At 43.3% G+C, this 15,108-nt stretch overlaps 1 protein-coding gene and 1 long non-coding RNA gene across 36 annotated transcripts in view; both read right to left on the minus strand.

Annotated features, from left to right (window-relative positions):
- Foxp1 (forkhead box P1) overlaps positions 1-15,108 on the minus strand; it is a 595,264-nt gene that overhangs the window by 132,536 nt on the left and 447,620 nt on the right.
- Positions 8,587-13,839, minus strand: LOC147994994 (uncharacterized). Its single transcript, XR_015686928.1, has 2 exons — positions 11,595-13,839; positions 8,587-10,543 (listed from the first exon to the last, which is right to left on the minus strand). It is a non-coding gene; the product is annotated as an uncharacterized LOC147994994 (long non-coding RNA).

The raw sequence follows: 15,108 nt of genomic DNA on the forward strand, positions 1-15,108 counted from the left end.
CTTGACGCTTCAAAATAATTCCACTGGAGCACCAAGCCTCCTTGAAGAGAACATTGTCTTCTCAGTGACCCTTGTCACTGAGTGTCGTCCTCAAAGACATAAATTGGAAGCTATTTTCTTTCCAGCGAGACAGACTAAATCCAGGATGTAGATTTTCCAATTAGGCCCTTTTTAAACATCTGTTGGTAGGCTGCATTTAACATTAGTTATTTGAGCAAAGCACAATTTGATTAGACTGTCTGAAACTAAGCCAAAGTCTGCAAAATAATAGCTCAATTAAATTCTGTTTTGCTTGCATTTGTCTTAGATTTTCCTGAGTGTGATACTATTCCAAATAGTCAAGTAAACCAATTCCCTTCAGGATGAGAGATTTAGGTGTATTTTCCACCCTCCTTCCATATACATTTAATAATCTTTCCCATCTTCGCTGTGCTTCATTGGACTTAATCTCGACACCAGATACATTTCTGTATTTTGCCTTTAGTCTCCTTTAATTTTCTGTGCTTATGAATTAAAGTTCTATACCATTAATATTATACCTTAAATAGATTAGCAAATTTATAAAGGCAGACAGAGGGCATTAGGGTAGCCTCCCCTTGGTGTAAAGGCCCCTTTAGTTTCCACTTTCTATCCAAAATGCTTTTCAAGCCAATTTGGGCCGGACTGCCTTACATTTTTTTAATGCTGTTTACTGTCTTGAAATGTTATTGGAGGATTGTGAACCTGAGACTAGCGTGCTGTCTTGTTGTTGAAAGGAGTTTATCAATTTACCTTTCTTTTAGCTTATGTATGTCATTCATTCATTCGCTCATTCACTAATTCATCACTTCCTCATTTGGTAACACATCCAGGAAAGAAGTCCTACAGTTTACAGAGAGCTTAATTGCTCAGCTGCTTGCTATTATAGCATGAGACCTGAGCTTGATCCCTGCATCCACATTTTTAAAAAAGCAGTGTGTGATGGCATATGCTTATAATCCCAGTACCAGGGATTATAAGAGACAGGCCGATCTTTGTGGTTCACTGGCCAGCCAGCTTAGACTACTTGCTGAGTTCTAGGTCAGTGGAAGACTGTCTTTAAAACAAGTAAACAAACAAACAAGCAAAAATCCAAGTGTCTTCAGCCAAGGGATGACTCCCAAAGCTGGTCCCTGGCTTCTACACGTTCATACACAGGTACACACAGAGAGAAGCTTTCACAGATGGCCTAACTTGTTATAGGGTATGGTCAGGAGTGACCAGGTGAGATTTCAATGATCAGTTCTCTTTGCCTTTGAAAACTATCTAGCCTTAGTTCATACGGGACGGCAGGATGGGGCTTTCAGAACAGTATTGATGCTCACTCATAGATAATATACCACATGGAAAGAACTAGCCCATCATGACAGCGTCAGTGACAGGAATTAAAATGATCATCTTGACGAAATACCTAAAAGACTCAACTTACATGGAATAAAGGCTGCTTGTGCCTCTTACTTTGAGAAGTTGGTGGGGCTACTTTAAGGCCTGCGTTCAGGTACCTCAACACGGTAGAAACATGTGGACAGGGAAAGTCACTCACCAACAGATGCAAGGAAGAAAGCAGAGTTGTCCCAATATTCCCTTTGAGAGTGTGTCCCTTACCATCTCATCTACTCACTCTTAATGCCATGGTATCTCTGAAGAGCATCACGAGTCTTTAAAACAGGGATAGGCAGTTAAGACTCGAACATCAATATACCAGGAGCCAAGGTGACAGCAGACCTGCACCAAGTACCTGTTACCCCTCTGTCCAAACCACTTACAAACATTAACTCAGCAGATCTTTAATAGGACCCTGACATAAGAACTGCGATCATTTTGATCTTCAGAGAAGTTGAGGTTTCCTTCGGATGCACTTAGCAGTTGGAAGACAGCAAAAACCTGTCCACTGTTCAAACTAGGTGGTGGTCAATAGCAAGTAAGCAGAAATATGTAACCTGGAGTCTTGTAAGTTAGCTTTTCCCTTTAAGACATGATTATGAGAAGAGCTGTCTCTTCTGAGAATTCTCTGGTTCTCGAGCCCTGTGTGAGCTACTTTCAGGCATTAATCACTTAACCTTCATAATTACCTTTAGGTAGGCAGGGTAACCAGCAATATTCTCTAGATGAGAGAATGGAAATAAAGAGAGTTTAAGTTACTCTCCTAGGGCTACGCAGGAATAACGTGCTATCAGGACTTGATTTCTCAGTCTGATAATGGGAGTCATACTATTAATAGTAGGGTGGTTCAGCCTCCTGCCTTCCAGATATTGGGGCATATGAGTTCCAAAGTGCCATCCTACACAGTAAATGCAGTTAAAGGGCAGAGTATACTTTAGAGATGACCATAACGAGATATCGTGCTGGATACAAATGGAATTTGCTCCAGCATTCTGAAAGATATTAGAGAAAGATATGAAGTATATGTTTAACCCGGGGCAGGGTTTCCATAACTATAAAAGACTCTCTTAAGCATCTTGGAGAAACAAAACAAAATGAAACAAAAACCAAAATAAAAATAAAAAACAAACAGACAAAAACCAAAAACACAAAAATTTAAGTAGTTTTCCACTTTGGTTGTTTTTTAGGTACCAGTCAATAGTCAATCCTGGTGAACAGATAACTGCTTCGAATACTGGTGCCCTGTGCAGACATGAGTAGTCAACCACAGAGTCTGACCTGGATCCAGAATCCCTTAAATAGCATACACACACACACACACACACACACACACACACACACACACACACACACACACACACACTGGTAAATACAAGAGAATTTCTCTGCTTTGTGTAATTCTATGTGGCTTACCATTATTACGTTTATTTCTAGAATAAATAACAATCCATTTGTGTTATTAAATAAAATATCAGACATAATTTCATTGCTGTCTTACTAAGTATGGTTTCATTAGCTCTGAGAAGTGGCTATTCATAAGCACATAAGGGAGCACGCAGCCTGTGTGTCCTATGGCCAAGGACTGAGAGGAAATATGCTACATTGCAGCCGGAGATTAACTAATGAAGAAGAGCCTTGAGACCACAGGATAGTACACAGAGAAGTGGGGGAAGTCATGGGGCACACCATTTCTTTCTGGGGGCGGGGCTGACTCTCTTGAAATGTAAAACATAATTTAATCACCAAGCTTATTTATTCTGAACAGCAGGCAACAGGGCCGGTGAGTTCTGCAGTTCTGGAGTCCTTGTACTTTCAAATGCTATCATGAGGACTCTGCTTTTTCTACCTGGTTGTAAAAACAGTTATGATTCTAAATTTCTGTCTCTCTCCCATTCTCCCCAGCAGGGCTGTAGCTGTCTTCTTGGGTCTCTTACTTTAATGCTGAGCTAGGGAGGGCAGCATTCGGACTTGGTGTGAGTGGTAAAGGGGATCACTGAAGGTCTGAAGGGCAGAGAATATGGTGTCACAGAAAGGTTTAGAGGGATGTGTTGTACATGAAATACCTGCAAAGGAGAGAAGGTGCTTTGGGTTTGGGGGGTAGGCACGAGATGGACACAAAGCCCTTGCCTAGATCCATGCTTGTGTACCTGCATAACTCGTTCAGAACAGAGGGGCAGCAGGGGACACAGAGGCAGGAATGGTGACAGGATAGCAGAGAAGGGAAGATGGTCGGTGTGAGGAAAATGCAGGGCGCAGATGAGAAGCAGTAAGGTGGTGCTGACCAGCACTGCTGATTAATACAGCCAGAGACAGACTCATCTGCCTGGAGACAAGCTGTCAAAAGGAAAGGGAGGCAGCTAAGAGAAGCTGCCATGGACTTGGGGTCATTCGTGCACTCCCGATAAAAGAGAGGGACATACTGTAAAAGAAACCAAACACAGACTCAGCAGACTGGATGAACTTAGGTTCTCAAAGTGAACAGGGGTGGAGGGGTGGGGGTGGGGGTGGGGGTTCAGAGTACAGAAACTCCAATCTGAAGAAGTAACCAGAAGCCATTTCCCCTCAAATATAAGCCAGCTGCTGAATCCTATACCACTAGAATGGGCATACACAGAGACAAGATCAGAATTCAGTGGCACCATAACTCAGGAAGAAAGTCCGATCTAGAGGACAAGGGTGAGAGAGGAGAAACAAAATAAAAGCTGAAGCAGTCCACAGAATATTCTGGAACATTCTGGTTCTAAATATTCAGCAGCCACAGGAAGTAGAAGAGAGGGACTGGAAAGGTGTGAGCCACCCAAAGGTTTCAAACTACCCATTTAAAATCCACATTTACCAGGAATCCCAATAAACGCCGGGCTCTGTCGACCTGAATATTTACCAGAGTAATTCACTAGGCTGTAACGAAAAAGGACAAGGGCTGGCGCTCCTTGCCCAGTTGAGTCCTGGCGGTTTTAAAACTCTTACTACTTAAGTAGTTAAAAAGCTGTTCTTTTGATGATCGGGGCAAGCAATGAATAGAAGGCAGCAACCCAGGCCCTTCTGAAACAATGAGTGGTTGGTCACTATAATTTACTGGGCAATAATTTCAAACTCAAACAATCCCCAATAGCAAGAAGTATAGTGAAAGTTCAAAATGGGATATGTTCTCTTTAAAATCTTGAGAGAGACTAAATATGACAACCATCTGATGTATGAAAATTATTCACAACCAAAAACAGACAGTCTGGAAATAGCCGGGATGACTTCATTTAGACAGAATTACCCAAATCTGTTTCTAATATACACAGTACACATAATAAATTTTTACAATATGACAAGCAAAACAAACTTAATAAAAGTTCCCGATCTTTTGTTACACAAGCATGCTATATCCATGGTATGTTTATAATAGTTTGCTCATGATATCACAACTCGGTAACAAAGGCGTAGGCAATACAAAAACAGTTACTAGGCATGACATCAGCTCGCAACTACCGTAATTACATCGAAACACAAATTTCCCAAACTGTACATTTTCCAAACTGCTTCTCAATTTCAACGGCTGCGTTTAGACAATTACTTACAGAGTGGTCTGCAGGCTTTGAGTAATACCCGGCTTTCTTCTCTTTCCCAAGCGTCATTTCCCTTTAGAAAGTGCATATTTCAATTACGGGCGCTATTTTTCAGACATGCCCATAAACACATGTCCAAATTAGGAGACCGTGTGGTCTGGTGGTTAGCAAGGAGCACCAAGTACCAACACCCACTCTATTCTCTTCACTCTGACTGCTCCTGAAGACTCTCAAGGCGGCTGCAAAACCGTGCAGATTATATTGCCAGAGGGTGTGGGTGGGAGTCTTGAATGGGTCACTCATCAAGGTCACAGCCTCTGGTAAGATCACTTTTCTGTGCTACACTTTCCTTGTCTCTGAGATGGGAACAGTGCAGGATGGGAAGATGAGTTATTCAAAGGTCTGTCATGTTGGCATGAGGACCTGAGTTCGGATCCTCAGGACCTATGTCAAACTTAGGCAGTCTGGAGTTCCTGGAACTCCCTAAGTAGGGAGGTGATAGGCAAGGGGATCCCCGAAGCTGATGGGCCAACCAGCACAGCCTAGTCAGTAAGCTTCGGGCTCACTGAGAGACCCTGTCTGAACAAATAAGGTGAGAGGGACGGAGAGATGGTTCAGTAGCTAAGACCACTTGCTGCATTTGCCAGAGGCCCTGAGGTCAACTCTCAACACGTCCCTGGAAGACTTCTGTAACTCTAGTACTAAGGAGTCTGATGATATCTATGGCCTTTTAACATAGGGCAAGTGCTCACACAGACACACATATACACATACATAAAAAAATAAACTTAAAACAAAGGTGGAAAGTGACTGAGGAAGATATCCACACAGATCTCTGGCCACTACATGCACCATGCACACACTTACATGCGTACATATGTGCGCATGTACATGAACACTCATACACAGCAGACATGGTGATACGCCTCCCAGTGCTGTGGCGTAGTGGCCTGCTGGAAAGGACTGTATAACCCTCAGTATTTATTATCCTTACAGTTATCTTACTAGACAGGTGCCTCTCTGAAAATCTAGCTTAACTGAACTTGACCCACAGCATAACTCTTCTGAGGTCAGGGCAAGGGCGGTGTGTCCATCATAAGCTCTGGACAGAGTGGCTTTCAAGTGAATGCGGTTTGAAAAGCATGAATGCATGCATGAAGAAAGATTACGGCCACTCCCTTCAGAAGTGAAAATAGGATCTGGGCTTCATGTTCTTTAATTGCTTTCATGTTCTTACCTTTTCGAACCCATCTGAAATGCCCAGTTGAGGGAAAAGGCTGTGATTTCAGAGGTGACTTTTTCAAGGATCCAAGTTTGTGAGCCCATACCATATGTGTGACCTCTGTCTCACTGAGTTTTGAGGTCAGCTGGCTTTCCTGACCAGTCAGGGTGCCAGGGGACCCAACTACCCCCATTGTCACTGTAGTCCCTGGTGTTACACCGAATGCTGTTATTCTAGGCTTCAGGAAACCTTCTAACCACTGGACAAGGTCCAAGGCTGTGTGCTAATGAGTTTCAGATTGGAGGACCTCACTGGGCATGTGTCAGAAAAGGGGAGCAGTATAGAGAGAGTTGGGAGCAGGGAAGAAAAGTTACACACACACACACACACACACACACACACACACACACACATGAGGGGGGGTGAGAAGGGAAGAAGAAAAGAGAGGGAGAAAGGGAAGAGGGAGAGGAAAGATAGAGAGAAATAGAGAAAAACCGGTAGTTACCAAGCTGCTCAGACTGACAGGGAACGTCACTGACCTCTGACTTCATCAGAAATTCTTGCAGACTTACAAAATAAAGGAGTCCGCTTTTATCACACACTGAGAGGCTCATATGGAAAAATGGAAAACACTACATCACTTGACCTCAGCGTGGCCCCTTTCAACCACAGACGAATACTGTGTACAGAAATCCTAAATCAACTTAAGATGTTCCAACAACACCAACTGAAAAGCCTTAATTTTCTGCATTAGACTTGATGATTACTATTTTGGATCTTGCCAGTTTGCTTAGAAGGATTACACAGGAAAGAGACATGTAATTCCCGGAAGGGTGTTTTATCACTTTGCAGTAACACTAACGTGGTGACCTCTGACGAGTGGTTATAGAGGTGGGGTGGGGAGGCTCATCCCGGGTGACACTTCAGAGCAAGCCTGGCTCACTAGGGTGGGAAAGGCACTCACCACTGAATCACCGTTATTTGCTTATATTAGCGGAACATTAAAACAGATTTTAAACAACATAAAGGCACTGGAGCTGGCTGCCTGGTGAGTCACTTTAATGGGGAGCCAAGCGTTTTTCTCCCTGTTGGATTTCATAGGGAGATTCTTACTGGGTTACCCTAGTGGATACTCATCTGGTTTCTTCCTTCCTTCTTTTACTTTTCTTTCTTCTTTATTTTAATAAAGTATTTATTTTCATGTATAGGGGCATTTTACCTGCATGTACGTCTGTGTACCACATGCATTCAATCCCTACAGAGGCCATTGGAGGGCTTAGGGTACCATGGAATTAGAGTTACAGATAGGTGTAAGACACCATGTGGGTGCTCGAGATTGAAACTGGGTCCTTTGGAAGAACAGCCCACACTCTTAACCACTGAGCCCTTCTGGTCTATTTAAGAGGAACTATTTCTTGGGGAAATCTGACTCATAGAACTTTGAATATCAAGAAAACACACACACACACACACACACACACACACGCAGACACATACACACACACACTCACAATACACATACACACACAAAGACACATGTATACACACTGAATATACATAAACACAAACCACACACACACTATACACACACAAATACTCACATACACACACTCTCACAACACACACACACACACACACACACACACACACACAGTTTCCACACTTAGCACTTTGGACTTTATAATCCAATCCTTTCACATCCTCTGTCGTCAACATTTTTCTCAGACAGCGTCTATAAAATTGATTGCTTGTAGCGCTGAGTTTTGTACGACACATGGAAGCAATATAATTTAAAGGACTTTCAATGAGGATGGAAAGAGATACAGAACCCCAGGAAACCCCTACAGAATTTGGGCTATGTGGGTATGGAGGGAGGACAAACCAGAAGCAAAGGAAATGACCTGAACATTATAGGATGCCGGAAACTTTGACAAAACCTCCAAATATGGAAACTCTAAACCTTACTGTAATGCTGACTGCCATGTCATCCCATCAGATATGAATGATGGTTCTGGAACATTAATGTGTTCATTAAAGTCTCGCTCCCTGGACTTCAAATGCTCTGTGTTCTGGCGTGCAGGCCTCTTGACAGCTTTGTGGTAATCGAACCTGTGAGGTCCTCAGATGACACAGTGGTTGCGAAGCCTCATACCTCCACCCAATCTGTTGCTTTCACGGGTTTAATCTAGGTATGAAAAACTGAGAGTGGGATCACGTGGAGTCAACATCTTAAACTCAGCTGTGTATCACAGAAGCCACTGTGGGTGGTGACACACTCCCATGATGCTTAGCAACCACTCAGGGCTCTAACTCCCCAGCCTGTAACGCTGCAAACTACAGTTGTGTCTTTTGTTCCCCTCACCCCCTTTCCTGGAGCACAAGTAGATGACCAGCGAGGGTCCGACAGTGTTATTCCTAATTACCTTCTTTTTTTTTTTTTTTTCACTCTTGATCCTGTGGCTCTCATAATTAGTTACCTGGGGCTGCAATCCAATTTGAAGTGATGACAAGAAAGTGATCCATGAAAAAGTAATAAGTTAAATCCAATTTCAGCCTTCCTCTAATTAAATGCACATGGAACTAATGACTCCAACCCCAGCATTTCAGTGATAATGGTAATTAGCGAGGTGGGAGTCACTCTCTTTTTCAACACTGGAGGTGGAAACCACAAGGTAAAATGGTAGGAACACTCTTAATTACATGTGTCATTTTGTCAGCAATTTACACATTTTTGACCAGTCAAGTATGTTTTTTCCCCTGTCCCTCTCCACCTCCTAGCCTGGGCCGTGATTATAACACAGTATTCCATGTTCCAACATACGTAAGCTCAGAAGGGCAATCGGCCTTGAGGAAAAGGAAGCATTCTTCTTCACTGCTGCCCCCACTGCCCTGGTGCTCAGACACACACAAGAACGCACAGCCATGAGTGCAAGTACATATACACACGGAGATATACACACAGCTGTAATTAGGCAATTACGTAGATGTAAGTGCCCCTTCATTTGAAGTCAGATATTTACAGAGGAATCCGGTTTTGTTCATTTGATTTCTGTTTACAATACAGAAAACATAATAATCTGCTTATTCTGGAAATTATGACATAATTCTCTGTGAGGATACACACACACACACACACACACACACACACACACACACACACACACGGAAGGAGACGGGTCTATTAGCTTCTGATAATACACTAATGGCCTTTGACTCTCCAAAGCCAGTCTCTCCATGAGTATTCTATTCCTGTCTGGATGTGCCATGGAAAGGCCCACTGACCTGTCAGAATTTCAGTTTCCCGTCCTCAGGAAATGGTCACCTATCCTACAGAAATCTATAGAGCTGGTCCACGTTGAGCACTGAACAAACTTCCGTCATTCAGCATACTCTGCTCCTGGGGATGTATACATGGTTTGTGTGCTGGACAGTTTTATGTCATGTCGTTTTACATCTGAGGAAGGAACGTCAACTATGAAAATGCCAATGTATATCAAGCTATAGGCAAGTCTGCAAGGCATCTTCTTAATGTTACTGAGGAAGAACCCAGCCCACTGGGAGTGATGTTATCCCTGTGCTGATAGTCCTGGATTTATAACAAAGCAGCCTGAGCAAGCCATGAGGAATAGGCCAATGAGCAGGACTCCTCCAAGGCCTGTGCTTCAGTTCCTGACTCAAGGTTCCCGCCCTGTTTGAGCTCCTGCCCTGACTTGATGGACAGTGCTGTGGAAAAGAGGCCAAATGAACCCCTTCCTCCCCGACTTGCGTTTGGTCATGGTGTTTTATCACAGAAATAGTCACCCTAACTAAGACAGTTTAAAAAAAAAAAAGAGCATTTAATTTGCATTTTAATATTCAAGTGCACAGAGGTAAGCTAACCATATATAAACTTCCACATTACGATACTTATGAGAGTGAGATCACCAATAAATAAACATACCCAGTCATGAACTGGAGTTGTCCTGTTGCCATGGGGACGTGGTCATATTACACTTAAATAAAAGTAGAAATATTCAACACAACTCACTTCTGGAGGTAAGGACAGAATGAGATTAATCCAAACAAAATCTAAAGCCAGGAGTACGAACTTAGGCTCCTTGAAGCACATGAAGCCCTTAAAAATTGAATGAAAAATCCTGTATACATAGATATCTTGCTAGGGGGAGGGAAGGCCCGTGTTCTCATCATACATGTATATAAACTATTACTAGTGGATGTCAGTGGGTACACGATGTGTGTGAATGTGCCGCAGTACATGTGTGAAAGTCACATGTACTCTGTGTATTTTGTTCCTGTGCCTCCATTCCCTCCTTCCACCGTGTCTTTGGAACTCAGATCTTTAGGTTCCTGACACAAATGTCTTTACCTAGTGAAACATCTCTCTGGCTCCTTCTGTCATGTTTCTGATAGTCTGTGTAATCTAGAAGATTTAATAACTTAAAAAAAATCACCATTTCTTCTGGGTGACGGTGGTGGTGGATGATGATGGTGGTGGTGGATGATGATGGTGGTGGTGGTGATGGTGGTGGTGGATGATGATGGTGGTGGTGGATGATGATGGTGGTGGTGATGGTGATGATGGTGGTGGTGGTGATGGTGGATGATGATGGTGGTGGTGGTGGTGGTGGTGGTGGTGGTGGTGGTGGTGGTGGTGGTGGTGGTGGTGGGTGATGGTGGTGGTGATGGTGGTGGTAGTAGTGCACAGCTTTAATTCTAGCCCTTGGCAGGCAGAGGCAGCTGAGTCTACAGCCATGACTACACAGAGGAACACTGTCTGGGGGAAAAATCATTTCTGTGTTGTTATTTTTTATCAAAACTTACTTTTAGGGACTTGGGATTCTCCAGAGGTATGCAGAAAGAGACATCTTATAAGGGACCAACATTTGACCTTTCTGATCTGTTTTAAAGACCGAACATGCCAGTGGTAGGCATTGTTCACTAGAAATATCAACAGATGCATTTTAATTGCCTGAATCACCGATCTTCCTAACCCAGTGCACAGTGATATATTTTAAGATATATATCACCACCATCACCACCACCACCACCATCATCATCCACCACCACCACCACCACCACCACCACCCAGAAGAAATGGTGATTTTTTTTAAGTTATTAAATCTTCTAGATTACACAGACTATCAGAAACATGACAGAAGGAGCCAGAGAGATGTTTCACTAGGTAAAGACATTTGTGTCAGTGATATATTTTGCATTTTGTAATCGTCCCATATCATTAGTACAAAGGGAAATTGAAGTTTCCTATAAGGATTTCCTCTTAGCAAATTATTCCTTGGTGAGTGACACAAAAATGATCTGGGATACTGTGTGGCATTACGGCAATGGAAAGAACCTCCCTGTCCAAGTCCCATTTTATACAACTGCAAAATAAACAACAAACAAACAAAACTAGACACCTGTTGAATCTTGTGTTTTAATCTCAAAGTAGGACCTTTTCCAATCAGAGCCAAAGACTGATCCTGGTGTGTGTGGGGGGGGTGGTGGTGGTGGTGGGGTTGTTCACTATTGATTTTTACAGGAAAAAAATGACCTCCTAGGTCAGGGGCTTGCACAGCTCATAGCCTTGGAGGGAGAGGGACATATGGGATGGGACCCAACCAGATGCCTGGCTTTGAGTTCATACTCTGTACAGACAGCCTGGAGCTGCGGGCAGCTTCCCACTGAAAGCAATACACAGGGCTCACTCTCTGTCTTGACTTGCAGGCTACTGTAACCCACGTATACTTTTACTTTCTGAGGAGAAACTGTGTCATTTGACTTCCAGTGTTATCTTCCAGTCCGCAACTGAAAGGCTTAAAGAACCAAAAGGAATCACTACCCAGAAATGGCGGTCAAAGTTCCAAAATTTGATCAATAAAAATGGTTCATCTGCTGCAAACTAATCCCTAGCTAGTAGAGCCACACGTTTTGGAGGTTATGAGGGCACCTGCGCTGTTAGGCATTTAGTTCAGTTGTTTAAGCAATCTTCAGAAGTATATAAATATTTATAAAAAGCAGCCTACTATTTTTACCCACCTCTAATTTTTTTTTAAACAAAATTGAATTAATTCACTTATAGTTGCACGGCATCCTGAAGGAAACATCTATGTCTACAGTGAAGGGTCCTGCGAGCGCCAGCCCAGCAGCACCCAGCACACTGTGGCTCTTCTGAGATGGTCACCAAAATGCATTTAATGAATTGAGATCATTCTGATTGTGAATTTAGAATGGAGTTTCTATCATTCATAAAAGATATATGCAAGGTAAATTAACAGCATAAGCAAAGAAGACACAATTAGGACAGTGAGTCAGATTTCTGGTCACGAACCCCAAGAACAGCCTATATTCCTGGTTCGGAGCCTCTTTCATCAATTAGCTAGGCTCTGTCCTGAGAATGCACACACTGGGCTTGGTTTAGCCTGCATGAGAAGCATGTGTTTCTCTCCTGTTGAGATTAGTCTACTTTGGTGATGTCTGACTTGGGTTTGTGATCTCTTATCTCCACTGGGTAACCACTTAGAGCTCCTTGCTCACTTTCCCTTTTCCTTTGTTTGTCTCATCAGCCTGTGAAACTCAAGTGTGGTGCCGAACATGAAGGGGAGAAGTGCGAGACATGCTTACAGTATGAGCCATAGCATGCTTGGGGATCTGAGGCTTCTACCCACCCCCCATCTCAAGCTCTCAGCAGATCAAATACTTCTTCCCCATCAGTCGCTCCTCTGTGCAGATCTGAAATCTGCAACCACAGCTCTCAGAATCTTGAAGGATAAAGGAGAGGACCAGAGAGAAACCTTGTGCAGATTGGTGGGACTTCCCGTTCATTTCAGAGCCAGGCCAGGTGACACACCCAAGGTGGAGGTCAAGGTACACTGGGATAGACTTCAATGTCAAGGTTATGTCTTCCTAGAAGCACCACTTCTACATTCTTTGTTTTATAACGAGGTGACAGACTATGTGGCTTAGTGCTTTAGTAGAAGGCAAGACTCAACTAATAAAGCTTACGGGATTCAAGTGACCCTATATTCAGCAATAGGTCAGGACATAGACAACACACACGCACACACATATAGAGGAATACATGCATGTACCAACTCTGAAAAGTCAGTGTAAATTCTCTGCTTGTCAATTCTACCACTGAGGAGCTAAGGGGAAACTCAGCATCAACTTCAGCAGACTACAATTCCTGATAGCCATACTCCTTCCATTCTTTCTGCACATTGCCCTAGCCATGAGCCATGACATGTCAGATTTTTTGGCTTGGTTGCTAAAATCTTTAATGGTCAAGAAAAACCAGAACCCTCAAAAGGAAATCCCCTGAGACTATATATCACATACCTATTTAGGCCAAATGAACCCCTGTTCATTACCACATTTTAAGATCTCGAGTACTGGGGCTGGAGGGACAAATCATTGGTAAAGGGTTTCCAGCATGAGTGAGTTCAGATCACAGCTCCCCTGTACAAACAAGCCATAGAGATGTGCATATGCATCCTACTGGGAGGGTGGCAGGGGGAGGAGACAGACAGATCCCTGGAGCTCAATGGCAAGATACATATTTAAATTGGCATATTCAAGTTCAGTGAGAGGGCTGGAGAGATGGTTCAGTGGTTAAGATCACTGACTGTTCTTCCAGAGGTCCTGAGTTCAATTCCCAGCAACCACATGGTGGCTCACAACCATCTAGAATGGGATCTGATGCCCTCTTCTGGTGTGTCTGGTGTACTCAAGTTCAGTGAGAGGCTGTCTCTCCAAAAGTGATTCGGAATGCAGAGGCAGGTGGATTTCTGTGAGTTTGAGGCCAGCCAGGTCTATAGTAGCAAGTTCCAGGCCAATCAAGGCTTTGATGTGTTTCAAAAGCAAAAAATTGTGGAGCTAGACTGAGTAGCACACTCGCTGTCAATCTTTAGTGTACAACACACATACATACACATGCAAAGAAAGCAAATCCAGCTTATTTTTACTCATAAGTGATATTCAACTCTCTCTAGCACTCTCTGCCGTTAGACAGTATCTTAGTATATTTTTCAAAACTTCAAACCAAAGCGGCACTTCCCAATACTATATAGCCATTTCCCAGTGCACTCGAGACCTGCTAAATTCAACAGGACTCCTAGTATTCTCAAGGCTGTGAGAGGCTCCAAGAGGGAGGCCAAAGAACGGACAGGCATTTGAATCGCTGAGTGACAGGCTGGGCCAGCTCCCTGTATACATTAATAAATTAGAATTTTAATTGTGTCTCTGTCTGCAGGAGATGCCCTGGTACTTTAATATGTACCAACAATTGGCTATGTTATGGAATCTGCAATGTGGCCTCCGCTGCTGACCCCTGAAACACAATTCCCAGACTGACTAAGGAAACTGTTCAGTTTGATCCTTTCAACTTATTTGAATCCTGACAAATAAGCTCACCGCTGAAAGGTCAACACAGTCATATTTCATCCTCCTGAGCTGTTCTTAAGACATCTGCACAACAAAGCCCTTCTTACAACACCTGACATCCACCCTCCATGGCACTGCACCTCATTATAACTGCCTCGCACAGCAGCACCCACACAGCCTTAAGAGCGTACCAGTTGCTGGTGGTTTACTAAACAGCTGTCTTCGGAGGAGTTTGTAAACAGTTCCCACTAATATTCAACTTGCCCAGTAACCTGTCACTATAAGGTTGGACTTTTGTGGAAAAGGGACAGTTTCCCTGGCACAAGAAGAAAGCTGGAATTGGCTTACCAAGGACAGGACGACATGTGCAGGGTTGTTTAGAAGTTGACATTAGTTTATTCTAATCCAGGGGAAAGTCTGCACCTGTAGGTCATACCGACTAGTAACACACTGTGCTTCTGCTCATCACAAATTGTTACAAAACTTCTACTGAGAAACCCATCCTTGGCCTCCAATTGGGGGGGTGGAGGGGCACCTAATACCTACCTTCTA

The sequence above is a fragment of the Rattus norvegicus genome, chromosome 4 (genome assembly GCF_021556685.1).
Source record: "Rattus norvegicus strain SHRSP/BbbUtx chromosome 4, alternate assembly SHRSP_T2T, whole genome shotgun sequence".
NCBI classification, from domain to species: domain Eukaryota; kingdom Metazoa; phylum Chordata; class Mammalia; order Rodentia; family Muridae; genus Rattus; species Rattus norvegicus.